At 41.9% G+C, this 12,043-nt stretch overlaps 1 long non-coding RNA gene across 1 annotated transcript; it reads right to left on the bottom strand.

Annotated features, from left to right (window-relative positions):
- Nucleotides 8,671–9,027, bottom strand: LOC110266162. Its single transcript, XR_002353174.1, has 2 exons — nucleotides 8,948–9,027; nucleotides 8,671–8,797 (listed from the first exon to the last, which is right to left on the bottom strand). It is a non-coding gene; the product is annotated as an uncharacterized LOC110266162 (long non-coding RNA).

Below are 12,043 nucleotides of genomic sequence, written 5' to 3'. Positions count from 1 at the left end.
GATATTTTTATATTATTATTGTTAGTCTATGGTGATATTTTGGTTGATTTAGTATATATTAAAATCAATTATTAATATAAAATATATATTAAACAAGACATATATTTATAAATAAAAGTATATAATAATTAATTCTGATTTTGTTGTATAATATTTTTATTTATACTTTTCTAACCATTTACTTTTCATTTTTTTTGTCATTTACTTGTTTAATTATTTATCTGAGTCTTATTATTGTTTTTTGGTCAATTATTTTGACTTTTTGTCCAATCCATTTGATTTGGTCCTCTTCTTGGACCATCACAATAAACTCACCAGTGAATTGGGCTTCTGTTGTGTGCCTAGCTCAGATATTTTTCTACGGTAGACATTTCTATTGGGCCGCCAGTATCTTTGGGCTCTTCACTTTGGAACTATAAATTAAATACAACTATTGGGCCTGTAACCCTCTGTTAACCCAAAAATAAATGCAACTATTCACCTACAGTCATATATCTAGTCACTTGGAGTATAGGGAATAACATTGAAAGCAAATGCATTATGAGACAAATCCAAAGATTCAAGATTTGAAAGCCTTGAAAAGTGAGCTTCAGATATCAAACCATGCAATAGTTATCTCTCAAAGGAGAGCAGCTTTCTCTCTCAAGGAGAGTCAAGTAGAACTCTGGTTCTATCCTTGTGAGGTTTAGCTTCATCAAAATTTTACTTTTCATTCCCAATTTTTCATTTGTGTCATTAACACTATTTATCATTCAACCAAAACCCAAATATCAACCCCCAATCTACACTTATACAAACAAACACTAGCCACTCCTTTTCAAGATAACTCAACCACCAGAATTTTCATCTGCTAACCATTCACATGGAATCCCACAGCAACCTGTAATATCACGAAGAAGGGTCAACAAGCCAACAAGGAATCATAGCAAAAGCAACATATCGACTACAACAGATTGAAGGAATGACCGTCACAATCAATAAGAAAGAAAAGAAGGAATACAGAGAAAATTACATCAATTTAGTGGGTAAAATAGTAGCAGATAGAGAAATTAGCTTTAAGGCAAGCAAAAATGCACTTCTGGGCATCTGGGGGAACCAGAGGACATCTTCATCTCTGAGGTAGGAAAGAGCAAACTTCTAGTGAGCTTCAGGGACCAGAGAAGAGGGGTGCAAATTCTCAAAGGGGGACCTTGGTGTGTCAAAGGCCACCTCCTTAACCTGCAACTATGGGGGCAAAATGCAGCCATTTATGAAGTTAGTCACGAGTTTATGGAGTTTTGGGTACAAATACATGGAGTTCCTCTGGAATACATGGAAAGGGAAACCGCAGAAACTATTGGCAATATGCTAGGAGTAGTGGTGGAAGTGGAGGATCCAAAAAGAGGGAATGTCTTTGTCAGAACCTTCCTAAGAGTAAGAGTAGCTATAAATATTTCAAATCCCCTCCCTACAGGCTTCTGGATGACTAGAGAAGAACGACCAAAAACATGGATAGAGTTCAAATATGAAAGGCTTCAAGATTGCTACTGCCTGAGATGCGGTATCATAGGACATGGAAAGAAGGAATGCAAAAAGGAGATGGCAATGGCAAACTGGGATCCTCTGAGACCCAGATATGAGCCCGGGTTAGGAGTAAACCCTGTTAGAGCAAATTTCAACAGAGGCACGAGGAAGAACAAAGAAGAAAACTCAGAAGGACAAGAGGTGGAAGAAAGAGCACGTGGAGAACACGATCACAATACAGAGAGTGAAAGCAGGCATTCAGAAAATAGCAGAGTAGGTGAATCCAAAAATAAACATCAACGGTCAGAGAAGGAGGGATTTGCGGGAGAAAAGGAAACTGAAAGACTGAGAGTGATGGGGGAAGAGAAGAATGACGGCGAAATCCCTGAAAAAACGGGGAAAGAAAAAGGAGAGAGAAACGAGGATAATCAGAATGGAGAAGGAGGAAAAGATTCTGACGAAAGAAAAGATACTGACAAAGGAAACGACATCATAGAGGAACTTGGGAACCTTCTACAAAACCTAGTGGAAAAAGGAAGGACCAAGCGTATGGGCCAACATGAAACAAGCCCAAAACAAAAAGAGACTGAATATCAAGAAATGAGGAATGAGAACCAGGTGGGCCTGCCCATGAAGAAAAACTTGGACAGCCAAAAAGAAAGTACAAACCACAAACCAAAAAACTCCAAGGAGGTTCAAAACAGCAACAGGGTGGACCTCTGTAACAACGGACTGAGCATGATGGAAAAGGAAGGAAGCGATGAGTGTCAATCCAAGGCCCCTACTATACATCAGCTTTTATTAGCAAGATGGGGAAAAGGAAGAGAAGAGGATGAAGAAGAAAGCAGAAAGAAGACGCAGGATATTGGAGAACATAAGAGCTGCTGGAAAGTCAGAGAAAAGCAGGAAAAGAAGCCAAAAGGTAACAGCAAAATAGAAACCCAAATATATAACTCCACAATAGGCGAGAGATACATTGTGGAATTTCCGGAGGAAGAGGGGGAGGAAGAAGAAAACAAGGAGAAGAAGAACACAACAGAACCTTGGGAACTAGAACTAGCATAAAGCATCAAGGCCAGACTAAAGCTCAAAAGGAAGAGGGAAGGAGAAGACCAAATGCTGATAGAATATGACAATCAGGAAGGTGCAACGGAAGAAGAAGAGATGAGCAGCTGTAGCAAGAAAGGGAGAACACAAGGGAAAGAAGTCATGGGAGCAGAGATAAGAAAGATACAGCAATCAGAAGGAGAGGACAACAATCAAATGATGGCTGAGGAGGCGGGCCTTACCATGCCCCACCCTCAGCCATGACCATCTTAAGCTGGAACTGTTAGGGGTTGGCGGTGCCTGCGGCAGTTTCGGAACTAAGAATTCTGTGCAAACAGATAAGGCCGACCATAGTATTTTTAATGGAAACTAAGGCTAGGGAGAAATGTATTAGAAGCATTAAGAAAAAGCTCAAATTTACTAATTGCTTTACTGTGGAACCCCGGGGTTTGTCCGGGGGCCTCTGTTTATTTTGGAATGATAGTATCGATCTTGACGTCTACTCTTGGTCCCAAAATCTTATTGCTACTAATATTGATGACAGGAAAGGTAACAAATGGAAGTGTAAATTTATATATGGAAGTCTGAAATTCGCTCAAAGAAGGCTGCTTTGGAAGGAAATGGCTGAAAACCAAGATAGTGAGTTAATACCACAGCTGTTTATCAGGGATTTCAATGATATCATTTGCCAAGACGAAAAAGAAGGTCTTCATCCCAAACCAAGCAGTCAAATGGTCGACTTCAGAAACTTCATTGATGCCAATTATCTCATGGATTTGGAGTTGAAAGGTGGACAAATCACTTGGTTTAGCAACCCAAGACAAGGCTTTATCACCAAGGAAAGAATTGATCGCAGCTTAGCAAACTGAAAATGGAGGCTTATCTATCAACATGCCAGGTTAGAAACTAGACCAGCTATAAGCTCAGACCACTGCGCACTTGTTCTTACTCTAGAGCCGAAGAAGAAATGCCCAAGATATTTCAAGTATGAAGTTCATTGGGAAGATCACCGAGAATGCAAAGAAGTGGTTAAAAGAGGCTGGAATAGAAGCGCAAGAGAAATAAACAAATGGGAAAACTTGATAGAGAGAATGGAAAGCTGTAAAAAGGAGCTCAAAAGTTGGAGCAGGAGAAACTTTACTAAAGCTGACAGGGAAATAGCAAAACTACAGGAAGAACTCCAAAACCTCCAAAACTCAAGCTTAACCGAGCAGCGGCAGGAACTGTCGCAGAACATCAAGAAGAGGATAGAACAATTATGGAAACAAGAAGAGAAGTATTGGGGTCAGAGATCAAGACTCAAATGGTTAAAATGGGGAGATAGCAACACAGCTTTTTTTCTTGCCACAACTCTGCAAAGAAGGGATATAAATAAACTTGAGAGAATAAAGGACAGCAGTGGAAACTAGGTGACCAACAGTTCAACCATAATGAGAATGATAGAAGAATATTTCTCCAACTTGTTCACTAAATCTGTAAGAGAAGGTGTAGATCAATGCATCCAAAAAGTGCCAAAAAGAGTAACACAGGAGATGAATGATGAGCTCACAAGAGAGGTAGATGAAGAAAAAGTAAGAGAGGCTGTCTTCAGCTTGGGAGGCCTCAAAGCCCCGGGGCCAGACGGGTTGAACGGAATGTTTTTTCAAAGCCACTGGGAGGTGGTTAAGGAAGATTTAGTTGCAGTGGTTAGAGATTTTTTTGAAAACGAAAAGATCCATCCAGACATAAGTGAAACCACGGTGGTGCTCGTGCCCAAGGTCAACAGACCAGAAAATCTCAATCAACTGAGAACTATTAGCTGTTGCAACTTCATCTATAAAGTTATTTCCAAGATTTTGGTAAAGAGACTTAAAAACATGCTTAACGACATTGTCTCACCTATCCAAAGTGTGTTTGTGAGCAACAGGCTCATCCAAGACAACATCATAATTGTACAAGAAATATACCATAGCTTGGAAAAAAGAAAAAGCAATGGGGCAGAGAATATGGCGATTAAGCTCGACATGAATAAAGCTTATGACCGAATGGAGTGGGATTTTATTGAGTCGGTACTGAAGGCCTTTGGGTTTCATCCAAAATGGGTCAAGCTTGTTATGGAGTGCATCACTACAACATCCTACCGGATTAAAGTAAATGGTGCTCTCTCAAAAAAAATCATTCCTAGTAGAGGACTTAGACAAGGGGACCCTTTATCACCTTACTTGTTCATACTAGCGGCGGAAGTCCTAACTATTTTGATGAAAGAAGCACAAGAGCAGGGAAGAATTAAAGGATTTAAGATAGCACCAACGGCACCTACACTCACATACCTTCTATTTGCAGACGATTGTATTATTTTGGCTGAAGCAAATGTGGAGGAGGCATACCAAATTATTTCCATCCTGAACCAATACACCGAGGCATCAGGGCAAAAAATAAACTTACAGAAATCAGGGATCACATTTGGCAAGCAAGTGGCATTACAAGCTAGAGTGGACATAGAGGAGATTTTGAGCATGAGCACATGGGACAATCCGGACAAATATTTGGGGTTACCGGCTCATTGGGGGAGATCAAAGAGCAAAGCTTTGGCTTGGTTAGAAGAGAGAGTAATGAACAAACTGGAAGTATGGAAAGAAAATTTACTCAACCAAGCGGGAAAAGAAACCCTCATCAAATTAGTGGTTCAAGCCATTTCGGTCTATGCTATGAATGTGGTCTTATTTCCCAAAGGCTTCTGTAGAAAATTAAGTGCCAAAGTTGCAAAGTTCTGGTGGAGTTCTAATAATAAGGTCTCTAGTATTCATTGGAGAAGCTGGAGGAAGATTTGTGAAAGCAAAAAAGAGGGAGGCTTAGGTTTCAAAGATTTTCAACAACAAAATCTAGCCCTTTTGGCAAAACAGTCATGGAGGATTTTACAAGAACCAGAGGCAATTTGGGTTAAAATTATCAAAGTCGTTTATTTCCCAAGGGAATGCTTTTGGGAGGCGAAAGTAAAAGATGGTTTGTCCTGGGTATTGAAAAGCATCATACAAGGGAGAGATTTCTTGAGAAGGAAAGGAAAGTGAATGGTTGGTAATGGTAGAACTATTAATATTTGGGAGGATTCCTGGGTTTACGGCATGGGGAGGATTTTCAGAGAGAGAAATCAAGAGGTAAACGTAGTGGAAGAGCTGATAAAACAAGGAGAAGGGTGGGACGAAGTAAAGATCAAAAGGATATTCCCGACTGATATAGCTATCAAGATTCTCAGAACCCCGATAAGCTTAATTGACAGAGAGGATAGTCTAAAATGGCCGTATAAGTCGGACGGATGCTACTCGGTAAAGACGGGATACCATGCTGTTAGAGAGGAGGATAACGAACATAATCTTAATACACCATCAACAAGTGGAGAGGACAAGGAGGTGTGGACAGAAATCTGGAAACTTCATGTACCACAGAAGATTAAAATGTTCATGTGGAAGGCGGTTCAGAATATCCTACCAGTGGGGCCAATCTATTTAGAAAAAAACTCACAAGGAATCCCATATGCTTTATTTGCAATGAGAATGTTGAAACTACAGAACATACCCTCTTACTATGTCCATGGACTAGGGCAGCCTGGTTTGGGTCTCAATGCCAACTCAGTCAATCAACAGAAACTGTCTCTACTTTTGAAAACTGGTTTCTTAAGAATGTCAGGAAAATTAGAGCAGACAAGGACAAGAATCAGGATATAATGATCGCTAAAATTGCTTATTTCTGTTGGAAACTATGGAAAACAAGAAACAGAACTTATTTTCAAAATATAGCAGTCAATCCTAAGACTACAATTGAAAGAGCCAGTGCAATGGAGAAGGAATATACGGCAGCAACAAAGGAGGAGCAACAAACAGCAACAAACACAAACATGGCAAAAAAATGGAAAGCAGCTACCTGAAAGCCACCACCAGGGGAGTGGATCAAGGCCAATGTGGATGCAGCTTTTAACTGCAACTCAGGAGAAGGAGCAACAGCAACAATGATCAGAGACAATAGGGGGAGACTCCTCATGGGGGCTACGAACAGAATCAAGGCAAGCTCCGCCCTAACAGCAGAGGCAACAGCAATTAGAAATGCAGTCATCCTAGCAAGAAATCTTAGATTAAATAAAATTTTAATAGAGTCGGATAACCTTCTCATGGTACAAGCTCTGAAATCAAATAACATAGGAGGCGAAGCAGAACCCATTTTAAGAGATATTTTAGAATGGATGAAGGAAGTAGAGAACTGTGGTCTTACCTGGACACCAAGGGAGGGGAATCAACTGGCTCACAAGGCGACAGCAATGGAAGTGGAACGAAAGCTTGAGAGAAATTGGACTGGGAACCCCCCTACTCCGATACAGGACATTCTTCAAAAGGAGGCTCGGCTAGCTAGCAGGATAGGAGCGAACACTTCTGTGGGTTGGATGCAAGCTACAAACACAATTGAACAGCAGACAAATAACGGAAAGCATACTACATCGGGGCTTCGAGGAAGAAAGTCACAAACCAATCAAGGAAGCTTCACGAGGGATCAAATTGAAATGAAAGTTACAAGAGAGGATCAGCAGAGCAATGCAGGGAATCAGAGTCAGAGTGCAGGCCAGATCGCACTTAAATTTGGAGCAGTAGGTACGCCCGTTCTCGAGACGGCTCTCTCTGCCTTGGATTTAAGAGGCAGCTCTACAGCACAAGGCAATGAAGCCCAACAGAACCACCTTGAGCTAAGAAGAAGGGGAAACACAGGCGAAGCAGCACGGCGCGTACTCGATTGCAATTGAAATCCAAAAGCTCCCATAGGACATGAAAGTGGCGCCATATACCATGCAATGGAGAACATTGCAAGTTCAGCAGTTTCCTTTCTATTCAATTAGAGCACGGCTTCAGCTTTTGTTGTGGAATCGGGGCGGATCTCTCCAAACCGGGTTTTTCTTCAGGCCTTTGGCCCAGACAAAAAAAAAGAGTATAGGAAATGGAGCGGAGGTAGATATTTGGGAAGACAATTGGGTGGCAGGGATAGGAAAATTGGGAAGAGGCGGAGCAGGAGATATTAGAAAGGTGAGTGAGCTGATTAGAGAAGGGGAGGGTTGGGATAGGAACAAGATTAAAGAATTTTTTTTATGGAAGCGTAGCTGAACTAATAACTAAGACTCCTATTAGCCTGATCAACAAGAAGGATTACTTTGTTTGGCAGCACAGAAAGGATGGACAGTACACTGTGAGAACCGGTTATCATGTCGCTAAGCAGAAGAAGGATTCGAAGGAAGAGGGAATAATCTGCAAGGCTTCGACTAGTCAGGATTGGAGGGAGGTTTGGGAAGCTATTTGGAGACTACCGGTGCCTCAAAAGGTTAGAATTTTTCTATGCAAAGCAGTGCATAGAATTTTGCCAGCAAACACGAATCTGCATTAGCGGAGAATTACAACGACACCCACATGCAGCATATGCCAGAAAGAGGATGAAACAATTGAACATGCGCTATTATTGTGTCCGTGGACTAGAGCAGTGTGGTTCGGATCCAGTATTCAAATTGTTCCTACGGCCTATAATGTAAGATCTTTTGGAGAATGGATAATGGATAAAATCATAAGAATAAAGACTGAATCAGGGAGTGAACAAGAGAAAACTTTATGCAAGCTCGGATGTGTTTGTTGGTGCATTTGGAAAGCAAGGAACCACCATATATTCCAGCAAACAGAAATCAGCCCACAAAAAGTAATAATTCAATCAGAATATCTAACAGCAAAATTTCATAAGGCAACATAGGAATCCAGTAAAGCAAACACTCCATATACAGGCAGGGGCGGTGTGAGAAAAAGAATTACCTGGAGACCGCCGCCAAAGAATAGGTTGAAAGTGAACACAGACGTAGCTTTCCACAGGGATACCAGTACAGCAGCTCTAGCAGCGGTAGTAAGGGACTGGCAAGGAAAAGTCATCACTGAGACAATAGCAACATTCAAGACAATATCACCATTAATAGCGGAAGCTCAAGCATACAGAGAAGCACTCATACTTATTAAGAATCTTCAGATACCCAATTGCATAATTGAAACTGACAGCTTACCTCTTGTTAAGGCAATCAAGGCTAAAACGCCCATAGCAGAAGCAGATGCAATCATTCGAGATATTCTCCAACTGCTGGAAGAGGCTCCAGATGTGGGAGCTACCTGGACTCCAAGGGATGGCAACAAATTAGCTCACCAACTGGCAGCGATGGCAGCGGGGAATAATCTTGGGAGATAGTGGACAATGAACCCACCTACTCAAGTAAGGAATACAATCAGATCAGAAGCAAGTCTCGCAACAATTCATCATATTCAAGATATACAGAATCAAGTAATACAGAATCTAGCCAAAAACAATTCCGATTCAACCACCCATCAAGAATTGCAAATAGAAGAGAGGTTACCTGGAGGGGTGGAAACAGAAACCCGAGACAAGCCAGCAGCGAAAATCAAGGAGCAGCATCGCGCCAAAGCAATGCACCTACCCACCAACGACAGCCACAAGAAAGTCTTCGATGGAGCAGATAAGGACCGAGGAGGAGGCGCAGTCGATCGGGCAAAGATTCAGAATGCAGTATGCTGGAGAGGGGGTAGCGATCGTCAACCCAAGGATTCGACGGAGGTTGCATGGCAGATCCGACTGAAGGCTATGGAAGGAGGAGCAGCGCACAAAACGGAATTTGGAGGGAGGAAAGGGGACGCAGATCAGGATGGGACACCCATAGTGAGGCGCAGCAATGGCCTACTTTAGCACGAAACCCTCAGGATTAGGGATGACATAGGCAATAGGAGAGGAGGAGCTCGGAATCACGAACATGCATCATCGCTGAAGGAGGAGAACACAACGCTGGATAGCTCGCTGTGAAGGAGGGAGAAGACCAGGCTGAGGCGTTGAGGGTCAGGTTGTATCCGGGTCGGGCACGGGTCAAGGTTGGTTGCGGGTCTCTTAGCTTCAGGTGCCTTGGGCCGGGTTGTTTGGCTGGCCCAAGGCCACGTCCAAAAAAAAAACTTGCTACTTTTTTTTCTTTTATTCTTTTCTTTTTTTGACGCGACATCCAAGTCCATAACAAATGCAACTATTCACCTACAGTTATATAGTCACTTGTTTAGGCAATAAATTTTAACTTGCTTCTTTTTTTTTTCTTTTTCTTTTAGACACCACATCAGAACAAACCAAACCAAACAAACAAACCCAATCTTTAATAAGTTTCTAAAAAAGACAACCTGAAAGGAAAACTTCATACATACCGGGTAACATTGAGGAAGCGGACCAGTTCCATTAGAGCAAGAAACAGTTACGAAACAATAAAGGTGAATACGGAGGAGAGACAACAAAGATAACTAGAGAGGAGGACTGGATGGTGGAGAAGATTGCTTTCATTGGAGCCAACGGAAGGACCAGGACTTACGCCGACCTGGTGATGCATGGAAGCGCTGAACCATACTTCAATTTTGAGGATTCCAGTGAGGAGGGGGATTCTTCGGAGAGTGATTCCAATAAAGAGAACTAGGAGGACAGGGTGGAGGAGTTAGAGATGAGTCAATTTTAAAGGGAGGCTCTAAGGAGATGCAGGAAGGAGGAGAGAGCTATTCGGTCTATATCTGCAAAGAGGCTCCAAAATGGCACTATAAGCATCCTTGTCAACAAGGCAAAGAAGAAGAGGCTGGAGGGACATTGGAAGCATGTCCTCATTGTTAAGTTGCTGGGACGTAGAATTTCATACGCGGTGATGAAACGCAGACTAGACACAATGTGGGATAAGATGGGAGGTATAGATCTGATCGACCTGGGAAACTAGTTTTTCATGGTCAGATAATACAACCAAGAAGATTTCAACCATATTATGGAATGGGGGTCATGGTTAATGTTCAATCACTACCTCACGATCACGAGATGGGTGCCAGACTTTAATCCATTCGGAACAGAAATTAATAAGATAGCGGCATGGGTAAGGCTTCCTAATATCCCTATTGAGTATTATGATAAGAGGTTCCTTGGTACTGTTGGGGATCATATTGAAAAGACTCTTAAGGTGGATATGAATACTGCGAATCAGTTAAGAGGTAACTTTGTGTGTCAATGCGTGGAGCTGGACCTAAGCAGGCCTCTAAATGCCAAATACATGGTGAGTGAGAAGAATTATCATGTAGAATACGAAGGATTCCATATGATTTGTTTCTCATGTGGAAGGTTCGGGCATGTCAAGGACGGATGCATCGAAAAGAATAGTGTAAAACACAATAATGGGGAAGGAAGCTTAGGGATTACTCCAGCCATGGAGGGTCAAGGAGAAGGAAACTAGCAACAACGGAGTGACCAGAGCAAGGGAAGTGGAAGAGACAAGGGTAAAAAAGTCTTGTCTACCCAACAAGAGTTTGGTGAATGGATGGTGGTTCAAAAACAAAGGAAGTAAAAAAAAATCAACAGTGAAGGACACGACAGAAAAGGAAGATAATGGTGCTAAGCGCAAGGCAGACAAGATCATGGCAAAGAATGTGGCTGAAAGCACAAGATACGAGGTTTTGACCGATCTTGGAAATAATGAGCGTAACGTTGAAAATCAAGGCAATATTAACAAACGCAGGAGCTTAAGGAGATCCCTCAGAATCAAGCCAAAACTTTTTTGTTTGGAAGTGACATGAGGAAAGCTAAAGCCATGGCAGCCCAAAACAGGACCCAAATCCAGAACCCTCATACAACCCAAACCATGATGAACACCCCACAGATCCTTAAGAATAACCCAACTCCCCAATAGCCCCTTATCATATCCCCCACACAAGCTGCCCATAATGTTCTGACCCACACTGCACAAAAATCACTCATGGCCCAAGATAAACTCCAGTCATACCCAAGTGAATCAAACGCTTTGACACATGATGAACTAGAACCATATAATCTCAGCCTCTATCCTTCCCTTTCCATAAAAACAATTCCCCTCATGAGTCGATGGAAGAGACCAAAACACCCCAACCCAACATGGATGTTGTCATGGAAACGGAACCATCGGACCCAGGTGAGCTAATCTTCTTAGATATGAGATTGATGACATTTCTACACAAGGAACAGCTGTGGTGGCAGCCTGGAGAGACAAGAAAGTCTTTGGAGGGGAAGACGTTCACATGGACTGATCAAGTCTAGATGCATAGTCATATGGTTTTCTTGCTGATCACAGGAGCGGTAGCTTCAAATTTTTATTCTTATCATATTATAATCATACTCTCATGGAATGCTAGGGGGCAGCGAGCCCAAAGTTTGCCAATATTATTAGAGAATACTATAGACAATACAATCCTCATGTTGTAGCGATCCAAGAGACTCGTTGCAGTGGACAGGTGGTGGACAAGTCTATTAGAAATTATGGGTTTCAGTTCTCCTTAAGCATTGATGCTAATGGATTTTGGGAAAGGATTTGGCTCTTATGGAATAATGCTAATTTAAGAATTCAGGAGATAGGCATACATGATCAGGCACTTCATATCTCCATTGAGAATGGGAGAGA

Source organism: Arachis ipaensis, chromosome B08 (assembly GCF_000816755.2).
Source record: "Arachis ipaensis cultivar K30076 chromosome B08, Araip1.1, whole genome shotgun sequence".
Classification (NCBI taxonomy): Eukaryota; Viridiplantae; Streptophyta; class Magnoliopsida; order Fabales; family Fabaceae; genus Arachis; species Arachis ipaensis.
Note: the sequence above shows the minus strand (reverse complement) of the source record. Positions and strands in the feature narration are given on the sequence as shown.